Source organism: Danio rerio, chromosome 7 (genome assembly GCF_052040795.2).
Source record: "Danio rerio strain M-AB ecotype USA chromosome 7, GRCz13ab, whole genome shotgun sequence".
NCBI classification, from domain to species: domain Eukaryota; kingdom Metazoa; phylum Chordata; class Actinopteri; order Cypriniformes; family Danionidae; genus Danio; species Danio rerio.
The window spans coordinates 5,327,721-5,339,866 of record NC_141027.1 but is presented as its reverse complement, the minus strand read 5'-3'; the positions used below and the strand labels follow the sequence as shown (position 1 = coordinate 5,339,866).

The 12,146-nt window shown below is 35.1% G+C and overlaps 2 long non-coding RNA genes and 1 pseudogene across 5 annotated transcripts in view; 2 read left to right on the top strand and 1 right to left on the bottom strand.

Moving 5' to 3' along the window:
• Positions 1-12,146, bottom strand: part of LOC147842964 (uncharacterized) — a 277,603-nt gene that overhangs the window by 174,246 nt on the left and 91,211 nt on the right. The gene's annotated exons all lie outside the window — the stretch shown is intronic.
• Positions 1-12,146, top strand: part of LOC147842966 (sialoadhesin-like) — a 35,716-nt pseudogene that overhangs the window by 11,652 nt on the left and 11,918 nt on the right. The gene's annotated exons all lie outside the window — the stretch shown is intronic.
• Positions 3,900-6,967, top strand: LOC147842968 (uncharacterized). 3 transcript variants are annotated; one of them, XR_015495237.1, is made up of 6 exons: positions 3,900-4,006; positions 4,315-4,365; positions 4,838-4,897; positions 5,193-5,307; positions 5,572-5,683; positions 6,729-6,967. It is a non-coding gene; the product is annotated as an uncharacterized LOC147842968 (long non-coding RNA). The 3 variants fall into 3 exon arrangements; XR_015495238.2 differs by lacking the exon at positions 3,900-4,006 and adding an exon at positions 4,150-4,214; XR_015495236.1 differs by lacking the exons at positions 3,900-4,006; positions 4,315-4,365 and having other exon boundaries at positions 4,759-4,897.

The window sequence follows — 12,146 nt, the reverse complement described above, 5'->3', positions numbered from 1 at the left end:
ACCACACTGATAAACACACCTTTACACATTTTTTACACACTTTGATTTTAAACTAAAGCTGGATTTTGATTATGATAACCAACAGCTATTCATATAAAATATTACCTGTATCGTTCAAACAATTATATTGTGTACAACAGAAGAAATCAATCTATATAAACTGGTAATGACTTGAGGGTGAGTAAACAGCAGGGATGCAACAATACAGTTAGCCCACGGTTCAATACATACCTCGGTTTTTTTAACACTGTTTTCGGTTTGGTTCTCATGGCGTGACACGTGTTTTTTTTTTTTTATATTCTGTAGGCAATAGGAACAGTAAGAGGTCAAGGAGAAAAAATAAAAACGATTTATTGCAACACTCATTTTGTTTTATTTAAAAGCCAAGAAAAGTACAGTAGTTCCTAGTGTGTTGTATAAACAAAATAACACTGAAATCTCACAGCTGCTGGTAGCCCATGTAGAAACTGGGGAACACATAAAACTACACTTTGAAAATAAACATATGAAGTTAATAAAGATAAATTGGCTATTTTAAATTAAGATATTTGTACTTCAGTAAACATAAATAAACCATCTTAATTATCTCGGTGCAGAAAAAATGCGAGACTGTAGTCTGTAACGCAGATCGAGTGCTTTTATAAAATGACAAAAGCTCACATCTCCAATCATTGCAAACGGCTGCAAATCTTTAGTAATAAACACCCGCATTGCCTTTGTTATTTTCATGTGTCTCTCAGAACGAGTTGGGTGTGTTTTCTTGAAAGATTCAGCGAGGGATTGTTGCTATTTGGAGGACTTTATTACCTTCTCTGCTATCCTGCCTTCAGACAGTGATATTGCTGGGTGATGGTGCTGCAGATGTGCAGTCATGGTTATACGTGTAAAACAATGCTTGCACACAGAATTTTTTTTCACCGTTTTTTCTTTTATTGGCATTATACTCACCGGCAAAACCATAATGTCCTCACACCGCAGATTTGAAAGACGCCGGCGCTTTCTCGCACTGTTGCCTCACTTCGCCGACGCTTCCTTGTACTGTTGCCTCAGCCTCACTTTACCGCTGCTCGCCAAGGTAAAGTGTGGAATGATGGTCATGGATTCAGCTCATGGATTTAGAGGCAAACGCAGTCAATTCAGGGGGATATAAAGCGCACATAAATTATTTAAATGTAAAACAGAGAAAACCGCAATTCACAAGCGCGTATTGAACTGTGGAGGTCGTACCGTACGGTTCAATATTATACTGAGAATTGTGGCATCTCTAGTAAACAGTAAGTATATATATATTTTTCCCCGATGAACTATCCCTTTAATTATGAGCCTATTAACAATAGCTGAAAGTGAACAATACAGAAACTGAGGATCTATTCAGATTCAGAGTTCTGTCTCCTTCTCCCACTTCTCTTCTTTAAAGTGTGAAATGACTGTTTAAACACAGGAAGTGTCTGTCTGAACTCATGAAACACACTTGATGCAGTCTATTAGTGTGTCAGGATGGGCTCCAGAGCACTGCCTCTCATCATCTGTGAGTGTTTGATCATATTACACAGTTATTTTCTGTTTTAAATTCAATTGTATTCAGCCGAAGACAAAAGCAGGATTGTGTGTAGTGTGGTGTTTGAATTCAGTCTTGCTGCTCATTGTGTTTATTGTTAAGATTTAGTGTGATTATGTGTTACATGATGATCAGTTGCAGAAGTAGAAGACTTTTTATTGTTTATCTGATAAATCTAAATGAGACTGGGACACATGGTATTTGTTAGCTGGACACGTCTGTTTTCTTCTATCATCATGTGCTGGGTGCTTTTGTATGGGAAGTTAATACTAAAAATTTTTCCCGTACAATAATGCACTAATACAAAACACCAGCAACAGGCAACAGCATCATTAGCAGTTTTTTTTTATTTTTTTTTTATCTGTGGTGTATTGATTATTATAGTGCCAGGTGGTGTGGAGAGACCCCCCCCTCATGATTGTGAAGCGCTTTGGGTGTATGGCCATACACTAGAGATGCGCGGATGGGCTATTATTTCATCCGCAACCGCATCACAAAACTCATCATCCGTCCGCCATCCATCCGCACTAAAATTTTTGACCAATTTTTAAAACCGCACCCGCCCGCCATCTGCTGACTGAGCTCTTTATTTGAATGGCTTATTCCTTTTTATTATTTAATGAATGTTTCTTTATTGATTATTAGAGAGAGAATGACTTTAATGGCATGCAGTTAATCCAAACGTGCAAGTCAAATCCATCATTTATTGACGCTTTGAAGTGACGCTAAACAATACGAGGACGTGTCTTTTCACTTGATTCGATTCCTCGGTCCTTAAGTTTTTTCCTTGCGTCCTTCCCTCTCATCATATAGGGGTGGAAAGACGAGGAAAGAAAGCAAGGTAAGGAAACGAGGATGCACAAATAAGAAATGTGAAGCACCCTATAAAGCTCTCAGAATATCAGCAGTGAACTCCGCCTCCAATCGGCGCACAGGGACAAAAATAAATAGCCTAAATTTAACGCACTGTACCGTACACTGTAAACGATTTCTGTTGTTTTCACGGTATTATACTGCATTTCTCAACAGTTGTTTACTGTATAAGCTGTCCACAGTGTGTTACTGTATATATTGCTGTTTTCACAGCATGATAATGTATTCTCAACATTTCCATACTGTGAACATGATTAACAGTATGCTACTGCAGATTTTACAATGAATTTGGGGAAAAAAATCAGTTACTGTGCATCTAAATACAGTACTGCAAATGACCATGAAAAACTCTACACACACTTTATATTATTATTACTATTATGTTTATTTTATTTTTTGACAAAGTATTTTGTGAAGAAAAAAAACTAACCAGTTTCTTCAGACTGTTCAGTGCATAAAACTGTCCCCTGGTTTTCCATATTTGGGTGTACTGCACCTTAATTTTATAAGGTTAACATGAAAATATTAAATCATTTTTAATCAACATAACTTTGTGCTTAACCAAAACGTAAACTGGAACAAAAGTAATTGATTCATGAAACCAAAGTCAGCTTAAATGTCATAATGACCAGCCTGCTTTAGACGGATTCATGAGGTTAGGGCACCCGTCACCATGGAGGTCACATATCTCCTCATTTTCAAAACAATATTTTAAAATACCCACCATCTCAATAAATAAACCACAGACTTGAGTTTAAAACAATTACATTCCCGCATGAAAAACGGTTAAAACTAAATCTCATAACACATTCATTATAGAGCCATCTAAGACCGGGGCAAGTCTCACATGTCTAGCCGTTTATAACCTCGTTTCGCCGGATACATGGGTGATGATGGACACCCTGGAGGTCAGAATCTCCGCTATCGGCAAAGCACGCTTAAAATTTACACATGATATCTATAAATAAACCACAGATTTGAGTTTGTTAGAACTACATTCTACGCATGAAACACTGTTAAAATTTCATTTCGTGACACATTAAACGCAATATTTATTATATTAGCTGGGCTTTCTCATCCGCCATTACCATTTGCTTGTTGATGTGAAATGAATTCTGAGAGAAAAAAATATTAATTCTCAAAACACTTCAAACGAACTTTATTCTGATTGTCAAGGTCAGATATATGTAATAATTTCGCTGGTAAAGTGAATAAAAAACAATGTTACTATATTGTAATCAATATCACGTTTGCACTGGTTCGGTTCAGCACTCGAGCGACTCTGAATCGTATTGAACCGTTTGCTTGGGAATTATTTGATCACACGTGTTCACAAGCACATTCAGCAATATGCATTTAGTGTATAATTAGTGTATAAATGCGTGTGGCTAAGCAGTATAACGAAATAGTAATGAATCATATACAAAAAGGAATCGGTTTTAGGCGGATTCAAATCTTTACTGTTCACAAAAGGAGCCGATTCATAGAACCGAACGGACACGACTCGACCTGCAGGCAACGGCTCTCCTAATTTGAAATTCACCTGTCGTCTTTCATCCAGCGAATTCATCCTCGGTAAGTGTTTTAAAGTCAAATTCTGTCCGTTGAAGGATTGTTTTGTATATATTTCTGTGTATTGAGTGTGTAATTTAAAAGAATTAACCAAGTGACATTAGTTGTAGGTTCTTATGTTATGTCACGCTGTCCGTTAACAAATGGTATTTTAAACAAGAAATAACAGACGCCAGGCGGTCATTGTAGTGTTTGCGAGGTATTAGATACAGTGAGTTTATCTTGAGTGAGTTTTTGACCATAAGCTTAGTTACCTGAAAAAAACATAACTTTAACTTATTGTAACTGCATTAATGAATTCTCTATTTCAGCACAACACTGAGATGAAGGCGAAGTCACCATGAAAAGTTAAACGTTTAAAGGTAAGCTCTGGTCTTCACATAGTCATTATGACTAAGCTATCATTATGGTAAAATTTTTCAACTGTAAGTTAGTTATTTAAACTAAACTCATAATGAAATGAGTCTTAACTGTTTTATTAAATGGAGCTGAAAATTAAATGCAGTTGAATTATTTTAAGCTAAAGTTAATATTAACAAAATACATATTAATTGTCTGTTTCTCAATAATGTTAATGAGCTTGATGTATAGTGTGTCATTAATTGTACATTTAATTTTTGGTGTTCAGGTGTACCTGAGGTGAGTGTACGTTCTGAGTACACAGATATAAGCCAAAGTCATTATCACTATATATCACTATATTTGTTGGGGTCAGGGAATGATTTGTGTACAAATGTATTTTAACCCCATACAGATTGGTATGGTTGTACCATAGATTTAGATTAATTAATGTTAAGTCTTATTTTACTCTTATTATATTTATCTGTTTTTCAGCTACAGTAATTGATGTTGAAAAACTGATGCTACCAATCACTCCTCACTTGATTATTCAAGGTAATGTTGATGTCTTCCTCATTTTGATTAGATTTTTAAATGTCAAGTTGTTATTTTATGTTATTTTATGCTATTCATTTTTGTCTTACCATGGATTGCAAGTTGAATTGCAATATCAATAGTTACTGGTTAGTAACATTCTTAAAAATATCTGCTTTAGTGTTCAACAGAAATTCAAACTAGTTTATAACACGTGGAGTAAATAGTGGCAAAATAGTAAACTATTCATTTTAAATATTTTATTCTGAGACTTTTATTTATATGTGTCTTGTCTTTTGTCATATTGTCCTTCTAGCCCAGATTGTGATGGACCTGGAATGTGACACCAGTTACTCTTAAGACAAGAACCGAATAAAGCACAGATGTGGAGGGATTTGCAGCCAAACTAACTGGAGGGAAGGAACCTTTAGGTAAAAACACCTGCTTTATTTAGATCTGAAGTATTTTATTTGACATAGAGATTTATTGTTTTAATTCTAATTTAAAGCAAACAAGGTTGAGCACCCCTGGTCTAAAAGCTCAAAAATGCTGTTTCCGTGATAAGGTTAAATGTAGTTCAGAAATAGATTCATTAGGATCAATGCTTAAAGTAAACATTTTCTTCTCTCTGTAGACCAAACATGTTTACTATCCCTCACATTTTAATAAATTGTTTCTGTTTTTGTTTCTTACAGTGTGGGTGAACATACTACCTGGATGTCCAACAAAGGCTGCACAAGAGCTCATTTGATAGCACATATTCTGTCCTGTCTACATCTCTGATGACTTGGAAGTGCTTCGACATCAGTGAGTAATACATCTTTATATTGTCATGCATACAGGATTTCTGTAAGCTTAGCTTTAATGTTAGTTTGTAATCAGCAGTGACTGTTTTAAAAAATTAAGTATTTAAATTATTCTAAACGTTTTACTGATGCTGTGCACAGTAACGTTATGATGATTTAGTTTGAGGAAATGTCACTGGAGAGGTGTTCGTATAAAAAATAAAAAAATAAATAAATTGTATGAAATGACTCGATAAAATGTTTATTTGTCTCGCTGACATGCCATCACTGCTGCATATTGAAATACAGTAATATGAATTGACAGCAGATTATTACCAATTATTACCACAAACATTTCATGAAGTAGGCTAGACTGCTCTTTAGTTCTCTACTCAACTTTAACACATTTCCTCATGTCGCTCAGCCTCTCTGCAGATTTTGCCAAAAATGATGCTTAGTGATTACTTTGTTTTATGCAAACCATATATCAGTAACTTATCATTAGCATTATTTTTTAAAAAATCACCCACAGCTTTCATGTTCTCTAAAGCAATCTTGTCTGTAAGTTAGAAGTGGATTTATACGTGTTAAAAGCCTAAAAGTATTTAATTAACATTAGTCACGTTAAATTAGATTATTTTATTTATTTAATTTTAAATATGTTAAATATGTAGCCTTTTAAAGTCAGAATGAACTGTGTTCACCCCTCTTAAATCCGTGGAAGCACTAGTAGTGTGATCATGGAATCAGATATTCGAGCTATACAGAGTCGGACATTAAGTTAAGATGAGACTTTATTTTTTGCACACCTGACTAGCGATCTTTAAGAACAATGCCTGCTGATCTTTTCCCCATTAACGTTAGTGTAATTGTGAATTGACAACAAACTGTATTTCACCAACAAAAACAATTAAAAAACTGTTTTATATAACTGATATATATATATATATATATATATATATATATATTTAAACAGCAGTGCAGTGTTTCGTTTCTGAATGAATTAAATGGATTGAGGGATGATTAGTTTTTACTTCAGTGATTGATTTTGCTTGTCATTTTTGCAGGATCATCATCATGTTGCTGCCCTTTTTCACTGTCCCTTTCCACATCATTTGGCCTTCATCATTTCCTGTCTTGTAGCAGTATTCTCACCTTTTTTAAAATTGTAATAATTTTTGATGCATTAATTGTTGACTGGTTTTAATGATCAATTGTTTATTAGGGTTCTGTTGCTCTGTTATATTGAATTATTGCTACTGTTTTAGCATGGTTTACACAATAAACCTTTATTGTGAAGTTAAAAGTTTCAGTTTCTTTATTTTTCTTGTACGTCTTGAACAGTTAAAATAACACTTGTGCAATTTTTGAACATTTTTACCCATTATAAAGTAGCACTATTAAATAAAATAAAATAACATTTAATAACTGTAAAATACTATACAGTAACAATGAAAGTAACATTAAAATACCGTAGTTCTTCATGGTAAAAATGTTCAATAAAATACTGTTTTCAGTTTTGCAGTATGTGCACCACTACTGTAATTAGTGTTACAGTAAAAATCAACAACAGTAAAATGATGTATTACATTTTACAGTAAATGTAATACTAATGTAATTAGTATTACAGTAATGTTACTGTTTTATGAAATACAGCAGCTACTGGATAATTGTTGCCAGTAACTTACTGTTAATTTAACAAGAAATCGTTTACAGTGTACAAATTTTTTTTATTATTGTAGCCTAATAGAAAACGCATTTTGACACATCATTTTAACATGCTATAGCCTACTACTAAATGCCTGTTTCACTTATTTTTTTAGCAAATAGATAGAATAATAAGTCATTTAAATTATAGCCTATAATGTTTACATTTGTAGTTGTCCATAGCAACCCAAAAAACTTACCTGCTTGCCTTGCACATTAATGGGCACAGTTTTTCGACTTTTATTTATTTATTTATTTATTTATTTTTTGCTGTGGATGTTATTGAGCTTGTAGAAATCGGAAACAACACCATTTCTGCGCCACAGATGAACCTTTATTGATATCTCTATCAGACAATACCTATTTTATATGCCAAAAGAAACAAGAGGCAGTAAAAAATATTAACATAAATATCTTAATGTAGGCATAGGCTATAGTCGCATGCTTTGGCAAACAGTTGAAAAAAAGTAATAAAAACTTCATATCGTAGCTAAGCCTTCTAGGCTCAATCACACCCACAATTAGAAATTAAATTAGAAAAATAAATATGCCATCCCTCTTTGAGCGAACATAAAGTCTGACCAGGCTAAATTGCCTGGATGTCTATGCCCCAATAACCCATGGACTAGGATCATCCCCTCAAACTTGAAGCATAATGAAATACTACGCCATAACAGTTGCGACAAAGAAATTCTGGCAAAATAGCTTTAAGCCTCAGAACGTAAAAGCGAGGCTAAATGTCTAGAATAGGCAAAACCAATATGAACGTCAAATTATCAGCTGCTGCTGACCGAACTCAAAAGTTTATATTGAACATATGTGTATAACATAGGCTAATTGGTGTAATGTGCCTGACCTTAGGTCTAGTTTGAATTTTTTTGGCACTAGCAGGAATAAAATAGCATCTACAGTGTCAGGATTCAGACGAGAGCGCCTGGCCTCTAATGCGCCCTGCTGCACTGAAGGAGCGCTCGCTCGCAGCACTTGTTGCTGGATTGCATAGAATTCTCATGGCAAGGTGCTGTAGACTTGGGAATGACTGCCTTGTTTCTCCCAAAAGGAAAGTAGATTTTCCTCTGCTGATCCGTCTATACGAAAGTTTGTAGAGGAATACTTCTGTACTTCATCCAGAATTAGTGTATCCGATTCCTCCTCCCATTCTGTGAAGTCAGTCCTAGGCTTTTTCGTTGGTGCGCCAGCTATGTGTACAAAAACAGTACAACCGCCCACCACCCGCCCGAATTTGATTAAAATATTATTTTTCGTCACGTCAACCGCCCGATCCGCGGTCTATCCGTGGATTCCGCGGCTGTAACCGCCATCCGCGCATCTCTACCATACACAATAAATGCTCTATATCAGTGGTTCTCAAACTGTGGTACGCGTACGGGCTTCCTCCTAGTGGTACGCGGAGGAATCGCCAAATAATGAAATAAACAATTAACACTTTTAATCCTTTGATTGATTTGGATTAAATCTAGATTGGCTGTTTTGTGAAGCGTACAATCACAGCTCTGTGCTTAGAATATTAATTTTAGTGCTTTGTGTCATAAGCTGCTGAAAATCAGTTTCCGAAGTTTAAGAATTGATTCTGAAGCGTGATTTGACTGACATGAAAAGTGGCCAATCACAGTCGACCTTGTCTAGTTTTGCGTAAAACGTAAGGGCGGGACAAAGGCTTTCTGTGTTGCAGAGACAGAGAAAACAAACAAACTTAAAAACAAATGTTTTGTTGGAATAATGCTTCTCGGATGTTTTTACTATAGAGATGTCTAGCAGAGTAATTAAACCGTGGACATATTTCCTGCCTATTTGATGTTCATACACGTTTCGCTCTCCGACAGCCAGTCTCTCGCCTCTGACCTGTCGCTCCTCTAAATACATTCTGAATGGCGGCGCGGGAATGGAGGTATTGCGCAATTACTCATTTCTGGAAAGGTGGCGAGTGCTTTATTGTAACACGAGAGCTCATTATTGTACGCAAATCGCTAAAACAGATATGCGAGCTCTTAAATGGGCTTTTTTTCAAATGAACTGCAAGTCCTCTCGATCGCGTGTGTGCTCAGATTGAATACAATCGCGATCTGTTCACTATTAAAGTAGACATTATTTATCCTTGCTCCTTGACTAAATTTAGTCAAAAGTATTCAAAGTAATCCAGTATTTAAAAGTAGATTGATGCATGATCGATGGCAATGCTAATGGTCTTCTTATTTGGCTGTGTTGTGAAGTGAAACTTACTTTTAGCAAAGGTGTATTATTTTTTTTCTTTACGACAAAATAATTATGCTGGAAATGTTTCTGGATGAGGTATTTGTGTGATGTATACATTTAGCTGTATTCTGATCTGTCTTAAAGCATTACAGGTCAAAGCAATCCGTTATTACTTATTGTTTATCAAAATTAACAATAAGGCTCTTAAAGCACTGCTTTGATAAATGTAGTGTTGTCATAGTTCAAATACCTCAAGTAAAATGAAGCCATTTGTTTTATTTTTTTACTGACAGTGTACTTGTATTTTTTGTAAAGTTTGTATTTTAGTTAGATCAAGTAAGATCAAGTGTAAAATAAAATCTACATGTGATGTACAGCTATTTAAGAAACAAATTTGCCATATTGTAAAGAAAAATAGTGTACAATATGTAAATAAAAGGCTAAATTTAAATCTTTTCATCATATACTTTAATTAAACCTTTCAAAGCTTGAAAATATTGTTTAAAAAGTAGGCAAAAAGTGTCTCTATGGCCTTAAAGATTATGTTGTAGTTTTGCCAGTGCTATTGAAAAAGATTAATTGTCATGAAAGGAAAAATCAACCATAATTCCTTTGTTTGTGCAAATTCCTATACATGTATTTTTGGGATTTAAGCAATTAAACCATTCAATCAGGTTTACACTTAAAAAAAGTGATTTCATAATGAAAATCTGATTTTTTTTTCAAAAGTAACCAACTAGTACTTTTTAAAAGAGTAGGGATGTAACGGTATTGTAAATACCGTCATACCGCAATATTAAATTTTTTTGATATTACCGAAGTCGCATGACTCGGTAAAACTATAGGTCTTCAGAGAAAATTTGCTCAGGCGAATGAAGCGAACGGGAGGTAGCTGAAACTTCATTTCCCATCAGCCCCGGCGTGGCCATAATCCTTTGCGGTCTGTTGTCGCTACAGATCCAGTAATGCGGAAATGGAGTGTGCTGCTAGTAGCGGAGATGAAAAAAAGATGGAAATGATCGAACCTAAAGCGGGTGTTGTCGCCGCGCGCGTGCTGAATAGCGGTGCTGTCGCGCGCGTTCTGATCAGCTGTGTTGTGGCGCGCGTATTGTAAAGCGCCGAGGGGGGGTTGAGCGCGCATACTCGAGAGGTGTTGTCGCGCGCCTACTGAAGGGCTGGACTGGACGGAGGTTGTGTCGCGTCGCGGGGGCACTTTTGATCGTTTTGGAAGGGCATTTTCTATCCAAGACTAAAAAGGGCATGTACACTGCACAGGTTGAGCCCTATGTGTGCACGTGCCTGCAAGTTGGGGAATACGACTAATAACAGTCATGGGGACTGCAGAAACACAGCACACTGTTCAGATTGATGCAGACATTGACTTGTACCGCAAAGAGATCTCTATCTCACTCATGGCTTGTCTTCTCAAGTGGGGGAAAGACAACGCACAACGTTACCCACTGCTGTCAACATGGGCCAAGTCATATCTCTCTTGTCCCAGAAACCTCAGTCCCAAATGAGAGGGGTTTTTTCTGTTGCAGGGGACATTGTAAATACCCAGAGATACCAGCTTTTACCAGATTATAATTATATGATAATTTTTCTTTAAACCCATCTCTATCTAAGTGAGTGATTAAATGTTAAATGTGATGAGTTTTCAACAATACTAAATTGAAACTTTATTTTTTTACATGGTTTAATAATTTTTTGTTATTAAAATTGAAGTTCCTGTTTCAAAGCTAACAGATAGATGGCTAATTTGTATGTCATTGACACTTTTGGCACTTTTTTGGAGTATTTTCATAAGTTTTGTTTTTCCTGTAAATGATTCAATAAATACCGTACCGTGACATTCATACCGAGGTATTACCGTACCGTGACATTCTGATACCGTTACATCCCTATAAAAGAGTACTTTGTACTTTTACCTAATATTATTTTATTTTATTTTAGCAGTGTAATAGTATTTTTACTCTTACAAAAAAGATTTCACAAGCATTTAGTGCAGGTTTATTATATTATTAATATAGGATTAATCAATATTATTATTAATGGTTTTTATTTGTATCAATTCCTATGCAATGTTTTATGGGTTGCTGAGAATACATTTCAGGTCTTCAATAAATAGCAGTCTTGAAAATAAAAAATAGGTGCTGGAAAAAGTGCTTAAAATTCCTTGATTTTCATTAGGCTGTGCCTGTATAAACCCGGTCATATGTACATTTAACATATATTTCAAGATTTGTCAGAAAATGTAGGAATATGACATATAGCCAATATTTATGAGGTCCAAGCAACATTTTCAGCTTTTGATGAATAGGCTATCATGAATACTTTAGATTTAAGTACAGCAGTTTTCTTTTTACTTTCTAAGAACAACGCCATTTTTTTAATGAACATTTAAAAGCACATTTTAATTTAAACATTTTTTTTTTTACCTGCAAGCACAGTTAATGTTCAGACCATTTAAAATGTTTTAAGTGACTGACAATCATACATATTCTTAATAATAGGAATGAATTTGCCTCGTTTTTAAACTGTGCACAGCTGTAGCTGCTTAGTTA